This window comes from Oryx dammah, unplaced genomic scaffold, assembly GCF_014754425.2.
Source record: "Oryx dammah isolate SB20612 unplaced genomic scaffold, SCBI_Odam_1.1 HiC_scaffold_5, whole genome shotgun sequence".
Taxonomy (NCBI): domain Eukaryota; kingdom Metazoa; phylum Chordata; class Mammalia; order Artiodactyla; family Bovidae; genus Oryx; species Oryx dammah.
The window spans coordinates 81,334,625-81,347,178 of record NW_024070189.1 but is presented as its reverse complement, the minus strand read 5'-3'; positions in this window follow the sequence as shown (position 1 = coordinate 81,347,178).

Genomic DNA, 12,554 nt, shown 5'->3' with positions numbered 1-12,554 from the left:
TTTATATGTGTACATTCCCTGGTGGCTCAGACAGTAAAGAATCTGCCTGCAATGCAGGAGACCTGGGTTTGATCCCTGGGTTGGAAAGAGCCCCTGGAGAAGGGAATGGCAACCCACTCCAGCATTCTTTCATGGAGAATTCCATAGATAAAGGAACCTGATGGTCTACAGTTCAGGAATTGCAAAGAGTTGGACATGACTATGTTAGGATACAGAGGGTATATATAGATTATATGGTACTATGTATCCTATAATTATTTATTTACCTGTAGAACTACTGGGATTTGTGAAGTATACATGGTTTTTCAATAACATTTGGGTCCATATTTTTGTCTATTTGCTATTATCTATTTCTGCTTTTACTAGAATTATGTTCAAAAATGTCACGTGAATCTTCCATCTGTTCTCAGTTAAACTTAAAAGCAATTTTTAATGGTATTTAGACCACATTAAGTCACATATAGATATCTTGCTTTCTTACTTTTAAAGCGCCTGCCTCATACATATGTATAAGTGAGTGTGTAATTGGTCTAGATAGTAGAGCTTTTTAAACCATGATTTAAGAAAGAAATAGCTATTTACTAAATTATCTTGCTCTGAAACAAGACTAAAAAATTAACTGGATAATTAGGAAAATACTTTTAATAAAAAATGGTTTTTGCTTTATTTTTTGGCCTGATTATAATGCTAAAATAATGCTATCTGGAATAAATAAAATTTAGGGTCAAAGGGAAAGAAAGGGTTTTATGGTTTTTAAATTTTTCATTATGTTACCAATAATGAACTAAAAGTGTTCTGTTTCTCAAAATATTACCCAAAATACTGAACAAAAGGAAAGTAAAACAGAAAATTAGATTTACATTCAGTGTAAAGTGTCAGATTTACTGCCAACATTTGTAATAGACATTGTGGCAATATGGGTCAGGCACAAAGTAGAAAGACAGACACCGCACTAGGTATTACAAACAGAGGATGTTTCATAGAGAGAATTAGTTACTTAGGTGTTGAAAGTCTGAAGGAGCAAAAAGGAAAACTGATATGAAGAAATCATCAATGTAGAAAGCAGTATCTTTTGGTCTGAGAGACATTATTAGAAGTGATGATGCCAGAAAGCAGAAGGGTGAAGTAGAAGTCCTGTGAACTGGGGCTGGAAACGCTGAGAGTGGCATTAATGGCTACTGCTCAGACCCATAGCTCAGATGTGGACGTCTGACTGAGATGCCTCATGGGGATGCTCAGCCTGGTGGAGACGGCATGTGAGGGCACAGCAGGTGTTTGAAAGGCAGGGAGCAGAGTGAGTGAGAGAAAGCACAGCTGGTATTTCAGTCACTGAGAAGCATGACATAGTGGGTACTCACCACTGAAGTCACGCCAGATAGTGCTGGAATCACCAAGAGAAATTGGAAGTTGATGCTTTCACCGTCTTCTGCTCCTGTAGATGTACAGAACCAAGTGGAAGATGGATATGGGTCCATTGTCTTCCAACCTCCTTCAAATAACCTTCTATTTCCAATTACTCCTCTCTCTCAACCACTGGCAACCACTAGTCTACTTCCTATTTCTGTGGATTTGCCTAGTCTGGATACCATAAAAATAGAATCAATAATACATGGCCTTCTACTAAGACTTCTTTTACTTAGCATAAAGTTTGGAAGATTTGTCTATATTATAGCATGTATTGATACTTTGTTTTTATGAATAATAATATGCCTTTATGTGATTATATCATAGATTATTTATTCATTCACTAGTTCATGGATATTTAGGTTATTTCTGCATTTTGGCTTCTATGAAGACTATTCCCATGACATTTCATGCATAAGTTTTTGGGTGAACATAAGTTTTCAATTCTCTTGGCTATATACCTAGTAGAATTACTGGATCTTACAGTGTGTGCTCAGTCGCTTCAGTCATGTCTGACTCTTTGTGACCCTATGGACTGTAGCCTACTAGGCTCCTCTGTCCATGGGATTCTCCAGGCAAGAATACTGGAGTGGGTTGCCATGCCCTCCTTCAGGAGACCTTCCCAACTCAGGGATCAACCCTCATCTCCTGTATCTCTTGCATTGCAGGCAGATTCTTTACCACTGAGCCACCTGGGAATCTGGTAGCACTATCTTTAACTTTTTAAAGAAAAACCAAAATGTTTTAAAAAGCAATTTTGTTATTTAAGTGGTTTGCAGTTTATTATTATCACACAAAAAAAAATGTGGAAATAGAGGAAAACTTATTCCAGGCCTACCTAAGAATTTCTAGGAATTCTGGTTTCTCATTTCAGAATCCTGAAATTGTTGTCTGTCAGAAATTTGGAAATACTACCTGAATTCTATTTGAAAGTGAAGAGCTATTGGATACTAGCAGCATGGAAGTATTGGTTGACTATGGGATAATGACCTTAAGCTGGGAAGCTTTTAAAAATGATGAGTGATCACCTAGACTGAGTTCATAGAACCATCCCTCAGAGAGATCCAGAAACTCAGTGTCTGACTTCCTGGGTTTCACAGAATGGGAGCTCAAGGTACTGTTTGGTCATTATAGGGAAGGGTGACCCCTTAAGAATAGAATAGTCAGGCACATCTGAGATTTGGAAATAACTGAAATTCTGTAATTAAGGTTCAAGTAAAACCTAAAAATTCAGTCTACACAAGACAGTAACTCCATTACTATTATGTAGGGAGTGTCCTAAACAGCTGTTCTTGACCACCACTGAAAATCTGATAGAAGGAAATGGAAGTGGTTTCAAATGGACATAAGGAATCACTGTTTGAGTACCCAGATGATAAACTGCTAGTTAGTTGTAGAACCTCTAGTTCTAGAGATGTTTATGAAAGGTTGAAAATTCTGAGTAGTGAGATTCATCTGTCTGAAGTAGAGGGGTTAAGCTCTTTGTGTTCTTCCAAAGTTATTATTCTACATATTTTTCTAAGATTCAGAATTTAAGGTTTTATTTACTCTAGGCTATGGGCCTTAAGGAGCCCCAAATCTTTTCACTGTTCTATGATCAAATAAGAAATACATCTATATAGTCAAACATAAATTATCTTGAAATTTAAATCACAAGAAATATTGAACTTACTTAAGACTTTATTTCTCCTCTTTTTCTTAGGGCATTATTAGTGAAGGGTTGCGGGGAGAGGTCCTGTTTGTGTGTGTGTGTGTGTGTGTGTTTGTAGGCAAGGTAGAATGCAAGGAAGTGGTGCTGTTAATATGTTTATGTCACTAGCCCACTATTAGATAAATTCTCACTGAAAAACATGAAGTGGTCCCTTGGAAAACACAATTTAATATACCTTCCAAGAGAGCAGTTCTTTGCCTATTAGGCAAGATGATGAAGCTCAGTGACCATTTCATAGATACAGCTGACATTTTGCAAATGGAAAACAAGCACAGGCAAGCTTCTTATTTTCAAATGATTTTCAGAGTCAAAAGAGAATACTATACCCACAAATATACTTATTTGAAAGAAAAAACGTTTCTATTCTTTTTTCACATGCAAAGTTTTGACAGTTGAATTGAGGTGAATTGACTTTGGCAATTTTTCTGTTTGGCATTTAATACTTGCTGCTCTTTCACAGAGAAACTTAAAGATCAATTAAGTATATTATACTATGTTGAAACTGTATAGCATTTAACTAAAAACCTAAAAGCAATAATGCTGTTCAAGAATGGAAAAGAGGTATAATAGTCCATTAGAAGTGGATTATTTGTATCATTAAGGAGAATCATTACGTGCTTTTGAATGAAAAAACACACTGAAGAAACCGAATTTGATGGTGAATGAACATTTGGTTAATAGTTACACAGCATACATTCAGGAAGAAATAAAGATATGTGTATGTGACTAATAGACAAAAGAATTTGCAACGCAAGTTGCATATACCATTAAAACACAATTATTCCTGGAAAACCCATAAGAAGATTTTACATTGGCTCATATCATCATGTTAATACACGTTTTTCAAAGATACCAATTTTGAAATATAATATGCCATTTCCTCTCCTATTAAAAAGTTGAATTGCTGCCATGAAGGATTTATACACCTGCCAGATGCTGCTCAGTTCTTCAGTCAAAATACAAGTATCTCAATCACAACCCATATGTACTCCTTCTGTATTATGAACTGTGATTTCATCTCCATTCTCAGCCAACCATGAGACTGGAAACATAGCCTGCCAATTATGTGGAAATGTACAAAATTGTATGGGGTTGGAGACTGCTGGCAGAGTTGGGTGTGGGTGTATGCAACACATCATTTCAGACATACACGTAACACTATTTGCTCTCTTCTTTTATTTCCCCTTATTTATTGAATTAGGCAACAGCTAAAACAATAACTAGTCCTAAATAAAAAAGAACAGAAATGGATAGAGGAAGAACTACTATGTGAAAACATTCCATAAAAATGAGATTACAGGCAGGTTTTTTTTTTTTCCCCTAGATTGAAAAATTAACATCATTTATGCTAAAACTCTCTGCATATGTATTAGGAGCAGAGAAAAACATTTTCCTTTTGATATTCTCCAAAATAAAATAAACTAGAATCAGTCTTTTTCAGAATTGTCTTCAAAGCCCCAGAGGAGAGACTCATGCATGCACACATGCGCAAATACACAAATGAATGAGATGAGCTAAAGCAGTGCAGATCTGCATTCTCAAACAGCTTTGTAATTTGTATTTGTAACCTGGATTTGAGTGTTACCAAGAGACTATCTTTTCCAGATTTTTACTTAGCAAGTTCTAAGTTTTATCATGTGTTCTAGTATTTCACAACATCTGAGCACTAAGCCCTTTTTCAGCCTCTAATTTGTGGCTTCTAATCCTCTGCGATTTGGGAAATCATAAAATGTGGCTTTGTATAATTCTGTCCAGTATCAGATGAAAGGGGATAGGTCTAGAGGGGAAGCCTAGAGGGCCCTGAAATAGTGTTCTAACAGTTCCTCATGTGGCCCTGAATGGTCACTTAAACTCTGAATTTCATTGTTCTATTCTATAAAATGAGATGTTGGATTTCTATGCTCCTTGGTAGAGCTAAGACTTCTTATGGTTCTCCAAGGCAGTTTTGTAGTTGTTGTTACTTTCTGATTCCTGCTTTCTTTTTTTCCCCTTAGTTTGCTAAATAAATGACCTTCTTTTTTTTTAAGTGTTACTGTGTTTACTCTCTCGATTATTTCGTGACAAGATATTTCCTAAGAATTCAAGTAGAAAAAGAAGCAGAACAAACTGATCACATAAGTCACCCGTTTGTGGCATTTAAAAACATTCCATAGGTGTAGACACAAAGATTTATAACAACATGTATTTTTATCAACCCAGCAAGTCGTATTGAACATTTGAAGCTTGGATGAAGAAATGAACATGGAACTGAGTAGGTCAGATGGTATCAGGTATCAATATTAATCAGGAAATAGGATTTACATTTTAACAGGTTTTCCATCATTCTTCATTTGCTTTTATTTGTTTGTTTTATAAACAAAAGTGTACATCGTCCCTCCCTTCCAAATTAAAATGTAAATAGTTTCCAGTTTATAAGGACAGAGAATAATTCTTTTGACCGGAGTTATTACACATTAATTTATTTGTTATTGGTTTTTTTTCTGAATCTCCCCTAATACTTTAACTGAGATGTAGCCATTTTATTATATACCTATTTGTTACATATCTGATGTATCTTTATCTATATAGACATGGGAATATATACATATATGTATGTATATAATAGGAGATATATGTGTTTGTGTATATGAATGAGAAAATGACTAACTGATTAGCGCTTTATTAAAAGGATTATTTTTATTAATTTGCTGCATGTAGTGAACCTAATTTCTTTCTTTTTACAACTTCCTCTTCTATTACAGGCTGTTAAACTCAGGACCTAGATCAGCTAAGCAGCAGACTCAGTAACAGTAAATGAAGTGCTGTGAGCTTACATCAGACTAATTAGTCTAAAGGATTAAAAAAAAAAAAAGGATGGGGGAAGGGTTTGGGAAGACTTTACAGGTTGCTTTGTGAAAGGCAGTTTGCTTAATTAAGCCAACCACTAATTGTTAAATATTTTTCAGGCATTAACAGAGCTACTCTGAGTGTAATTAAATTTTGATTTTAGTGGTATTTGCAGGGATTAAAGTCACAATCTGCTGAGGCACTGGGGTTAGTTAATATTCACTTCACTGCCACAGCTGTCCTCCATTATAATACAAAGGACAGGAAAAGAGACAGCAGAATGGGGTGAAGTAATGAGAAAGCTATTCATTCATCTGAACCAGCTCGTCACTCCACAGCCTTGTACAAATGGGTCTGAGCTGGAAGACATACAACCAGGCATTAAATCCTATTTAATCTAATACAATAAAGGGATGTCTAAGCCCTGTGCATTTTTATTTTTATATGGGAGACTATGGAATGGATAAAAAAAAGATAATCATATGATTATCATACATTTCCATCCAAGTGTTATTTCTGAACTTATTAGCTCCACAGGAGTCCACCAGGATTGTAAACCACTTCCTGCTAAGCCATTATTTGTCCCGACTGAGCATGAATGAACACTGTGGAAGGTGGTAGTGACTTTAAATCCCTAGTAAAATTCAAACTGGCAGGATCAATGTTTTGAGGTTGTTTTTTGGACTGAGACTGCCTCTGACTCCTCTCTCCCAAGCCAAAAAAAAAGCCCGAAAGTGTTATATGCACTTGAAATGGATGAAGTTTAGCATCCTGTGACTGACAAGGAACATTTCTACTGCTGATGGCTTGCTGGGGTTTTTTGTGTTGTTTTGTCCTTTTAATTCAGTAACTTTAAGCAATTATTTTAAAGTTAAAAACTTTAACCAGTTATTACATATTCTGAAGAGGACAGGCATAGCAAGAAATCACCTTGTGCTCCCTTCTAGTACAACCCCCTCAAAATAGGAGTCTAACCTAAAATCTCTTCTCATTTGTGCCCAGTCATTACACTGGCTACTGGTGTTAGTTTTCATGATAATCCACATTCCAGGGTCCCTGCATCAGTGGCACTAGGCTCCCAGTGGGTGCAAAGCAGCAGCCGTGAAACTAGCTTTTCAATACAAGCTAGTGATAGAAGTATTCAAGTGAGGAATGTGGCCACATATCCTGTACTAGCAAAAATCATTTTTAAAAAGAACCAAAATCTGGAGTACCCCTGGTGATTACCTCGATACTTGACATTAGAATAAAAGAAAAAAAGAGAGAGGGAGAAAGACAAAGAGAGAGAGAGAAAAGGGAAGGGATGAGAAGGAAAGGGAAAGGAAGGGGAAAGAAGCCAGCAAAATTCCATTCCAAGGGAATTCGACCGCAACATTTTTATTCATAATGAGACAAGTTCAGGAGCTAAGTGATTAGAGATCTCTTCTGTAATCTAGTTGAATTACTATATAGTGAGTCATATTTTTGAGTTTGTTCTGTAACAAAATTTACTGTCTGACTGCTTCTACAGACAAAGAGAAGTAGAGATATGATGAGTGGATTAGACAGGGCAATCACCTTGAATTTCAATTAATATTAGCATAATTTAATTCTAGTGTTAAGATGACCTTGGCCCAAAGGACTAGGTTACTTCTCTAAAAGACTTTGATTTTTTTACTTCACATGAAGCCTGACCTGGAAACTGGGAAGCAATTTCTATTGGGTTGGTCATTGCTTACTATTTAAAAGAGCGCAATTTATACTGACTTTGGCATCAACGACTCGATGGACATGAGTTTGAGCAAGCTCCAGGAGTTGGTGATGGACAGGAAAGCCTGGCGTGCTGCAGTCCACAGGGTCACAAAGAGTCAGACACGACTGAGTAACAGAACTGAACTGAATGCAATACTTTGAGAAGACATTTGAGAGCAACAATCACTAACCATGTAGTCCATATACGTTCTGTGTTTCGTGATGTCCCAATCTCCTGAGTGTCTTGTTACCTCTCAGTGACTAGAGGTAACAGGGAACATTCTTGTCCTGTGCAGTTATGCCCCATGGCTGCTCTCTATGGTGTGACCCTTTCTCCTCCTGCACTCAGGCTTGGGACAACCCCCCTTGTTGCCTTAGAAGCAGCCCATTTGATAACTTCTGCTTGATGCTATTCCCTTAGTTTCTTAAATAGCAGCAGTATTTTCTCTCAAACTTTCATCTTAGCAAAGGAAAATGGCTCTTTTTTTTTTTTGCTCCTACATTGTGGCTATTTTAGTAAATAAATAAATGAACAAACATAATGCCCAGGCAGAGCATTTTTATCTTTGTCAGTTCTTTTGATACTACTGATGCATTAGTCACCATACACAATCTCGGATGAAACTCCATCATTTTTGTTGCAGGCCATAAAACCATTCTCTCTACTATCTTTGCCTGGGGTGGAGATCACACACATTCTTCTTTGCTTGAGGGTAACTTACCCTCAGTATATTATCCAAATAAGGATCTAAAATTGAGAAACAAAATCTCCAATGATTTCCATGTATAATACTAGTAACTTTTACTACCACTTTTCCATAGGTTACAAAGATAATACTTATGATCTACCATCACTTAGGACAGGGCATTCCAGGTGGTGGTAGGGGTAAAGAACCCGTCTGCTAATGCAGGAGACATAAGAGATATGGGTTCAATCCCTGGGTTGGGAAGATCCCCTGGAGGAGGACATGGCAACCCACTCCAGTATTCTTGCCTGGAGCATCCCATGGACAGAGGAGCCTGGTGAGCTAAAGTCCACGGGGTCACAAAGAGTCGGACACGACTGAAGCAACTTAGCACACGTGCACACCTCTTAGGGCACAGTGCTTTAGTCTCCAGGTACAAAGCCTAGATGTTTATTAATTCCTTGCAAAGAACAACTGTGGGCAATTTTAGAATGGCTGTTCAGGAATGGAGTATCCCGCTGCTTCGAAAAATACCATGTTAGATAGTTACCCACATACCACAGAGAGGACCCATCTATAGGACTGCTATAGCATCTTGCTTCAGTTAAGCTGAGCTACCTACTCACAGACTGGATTGAAATGACTCTAGTCTGCACTGTTCAAATTCACAAAAGAAAATTTCCATTTTGCTTTTGGAAACACAAGCCTGTCTAATGTATAATCTGCAGTTACCATCAAGTCATAAGTAAGCTATCAAGTTTATCAAGTATAGATTTTTTTGATGTGTCCAGAGCTATTCCAACCAAACTGGTATGTTAGCAGTTTACATCAGCAAGCAAGGTAGTCACCAGCCAAGACCTACTTACCAGTTCTTTTCCATTAAAATTGATATGGACTCTAAAGCCTTCATAAGATTTTTCTCCCCACATTAAAAACATGATAAACTACTTTGCTCTCTCCCCCACATACACATCCAAATGCTGAAATAGTGTGTCATATATTATTTGTTATAGTAATATTCTGAAGAAATAAAATTTAAGATAAACCAAGCTCTAAAACAAACTCAAGTAATCCAAAAATTGATTCATCTTTTAATGTCCTACCCTTTTCTAGCACTTACTACTTAAAGGCCTCCCCTTTTTCTTAAATATATCAATCATTCTTATAGGTTTAAGAACACCTTGAGCAGAGTTTGGATTACTAGGATGTTTCTTTTCAAATTGGTTCATACTCAAAGTTGAAAACTTGTTAATATTTTTCATAAATTTACTTTTGCTTGATTCTTAAAGTTCTCTGACACAGTCAACTTGGAGTTAGGGTATTATTCTGTTGACATGTATGATTTGTTAGATAATCTAAAAATGCTTTGAAAGCATTTGCAAAGTTTTAATTACAGATTTTTATACATGTAAGGTACTAAAATTAGTCCAAACTCATTCAGAGAATTCTTAACAGAGTCTGAAGCTGAAACTGAATCAAGATTTTGTAAATTAGTGATCCGTTCTTACCAGAATTTTTCTCTGTATACTCTGACAGGAAAAAAAAATTCTTATTTGTGATGAGTGACAAATAATCCATGCCCCTTCTTGTTTTGCATCTACAGTGGGTGTAAAGGTGACCAAAGTCATATAATGACCTATGCCCCTCCATGTGATATATTCCCTCTCTTATTTGTGTGATACCATTTATACCATCAAGAGACCTTGCCTTCCTAACTCAGAATTCTGTTCTTAGAAGACCACAGACATTAAGGGATTGTAAACAGCACCATTTGAGTCTTGTGGCCACCCTGGAAGAGCGAGTTGAGAGAATGTAGGCTGTGAGAAAGCAAATGCTTGTTTAAACACATGTATGATATAATTAAGGGAAGACTCAAGGGAAATTATCCAAAGCACGTAAGAATCAGATTCATTTTAATAAGTATAAAAACTCTATTCAAATAAAAGCTCTTGGTGGCTTTGTAAGAGATCGTACTTGAAAAAAGGTGGGGTGTGGGGGATAGAGATTATAATTCATTCTAGAACTATATAACATAAGTAAATGAACAATAAAAATGATAAATTGGGCAATAAAAAAGATTACAGAAATAATGCTTTCACATATTGGGCATTCATTAAATTGACTTCTCAGTGTAATTACTTTAACATTTCTACTTCTGATTCAGTACAGATTTTTAGATCATTAAATTAGATAGTAAATATTATACATTTTGCAGGAATGTTATTTATGGTCTAACAAATGCCCCCACTGAAAGTAAATGTCTGATGACCAAAGCAGCATTTTCTGTAGTAAATTTTTGAAATTAAAATCATTCTTTAAAATCACTTCAACAAATATGTATTTTGCACCTGTTACTCTAGGCATTGTATCATAAACTAGCACATAATTGACACAACAACTATTTCAATATACCTCTGTATTCCTGTAAGATTTTGTGAATATTCTGTACTGTATATATTATAATATATACTTACACATCATTTAATAACTACTTTGGGTATGAGTTTGTATTCCCACCTAAATTGCAATTGCACTGTCACTGCCTGCAAGGAGCTTACAGTTTAGTAAGAAAAGCATTTAATACTGCTAAATAAGTATCAATAAAGTACTATAAGAAAACAGATAAAGATTCAATTAATTCTTTCCGAGGCAGGTAGAAAGAAAGGTTTTAAGAAATAGCATTTGATCTAAGTCTTCACAGTATAGAAATTCATCAGACAGGTAAGGATAGAATATTCTGGACAGAAGGCAAGAATAGGGCACATACATGACTGACAGGAACGTAAACTGGTGCAGCCACTGTGAAGAACAGCATGTGTGTGTGCACGTTCAGTCTCTTCAGTCTTGTCCAGCTCTTTGCAACCTCATGGACTGTAGCCCGCAGGCTCCTCTGTCCATGGGGATTCTCCAGGCAAGAATACTGGAGACTGGAGTGGGTTTCCATGCCCTCCTCCAGGGGATCTCCCTGACCCAAGAACTGAACCCATGTCTCTTATGTCTCTGCATTGGCAAACAGGTTCTTTACCACTCGCCCAAAGAATAGTATGGAGGCTCCGTAAAATCTGAAAGTAGTACTACCATATGATCAGGAATCCTTCTCCTGGGCATATATCTGGAAAAGATGAAAACTCTAATTCAAAAAGATACATGCACCTCAATGTTCACAGCAGCACTATTTACAATAGCCAAGACATAAAAGTAACATAAATGTCCATCAACAGATGAATGGATAAAGAAGATGTGGTATATATATATATGTTTCAAAAAATACATTAAAAAGGTATGGTACAGACATCTGGAAGTACATGGCATAGGTACTTAATAATGGAGCCTTGCTACACCAAGACAGGTTTGACCATTTGAGAGCTTGCTAAAAATGCAGATTCTCAAGCTCCATCTCTGAACTTCAGAATCAGAATCTGTATTTTAACAATATAGATAATATTTATATTTTAATAAATATAAATATATCTGTATTTAACAATATAGATAATCCCCCGTTGGGGCGGTGGGGGGGCGGGGATCTGTATGCTCACTAAAGGCTGAAACGCACTAGTTTAGAAGGCTTGCATTGTTGGAGGGTTGGACACTCACACACTGGAAAAGGTGGAGGAAACTAGACAGGGACGCAACTGGACTGCAGCATCCAGGAGCCGGCGATCCACCTTGGAGGCATCCTGAAGTCCACCCGTGATTTTCTGAAGAGTGGAATAGCAATACTAAGCTAAAGTATTAGTATGCTAATGCTTGTGGAAAATAATGAGGAAGGAAACCAGTTTGAATATTTTTGTAATAATTTAGGTAAAATATGAAAAATCCTTAGCCTGAGACAATGGTAGTAAGAACTGGAAGAATAATGGAAGAGTAACTAGAAGAATAAGACATATTACTGAGAAATGTGTCAGAAAGAATTGCCATGATTTTATCACAGCTAAAAGAGGCCGTATTTAGAGACAGGAGACTGAGAAAGGAAGTTGCTCTAGCGAGTGATTAGTTCCCAGATGACCCCTGTAAAATATTATAGGAATCAATACAGATGAAATTTGTTAGAGGTGTAAAGGGAAAGAAAATTCAAAAGTGGGGTGCCAAGTTGGTCAACATTAGTAACACAGGTCATTTACCCACTTAGTCATCCATTTATTCAACAATGTTCCTTAAATATCTGACATTTGTAGTATTACTTATGAGCAAGGGAA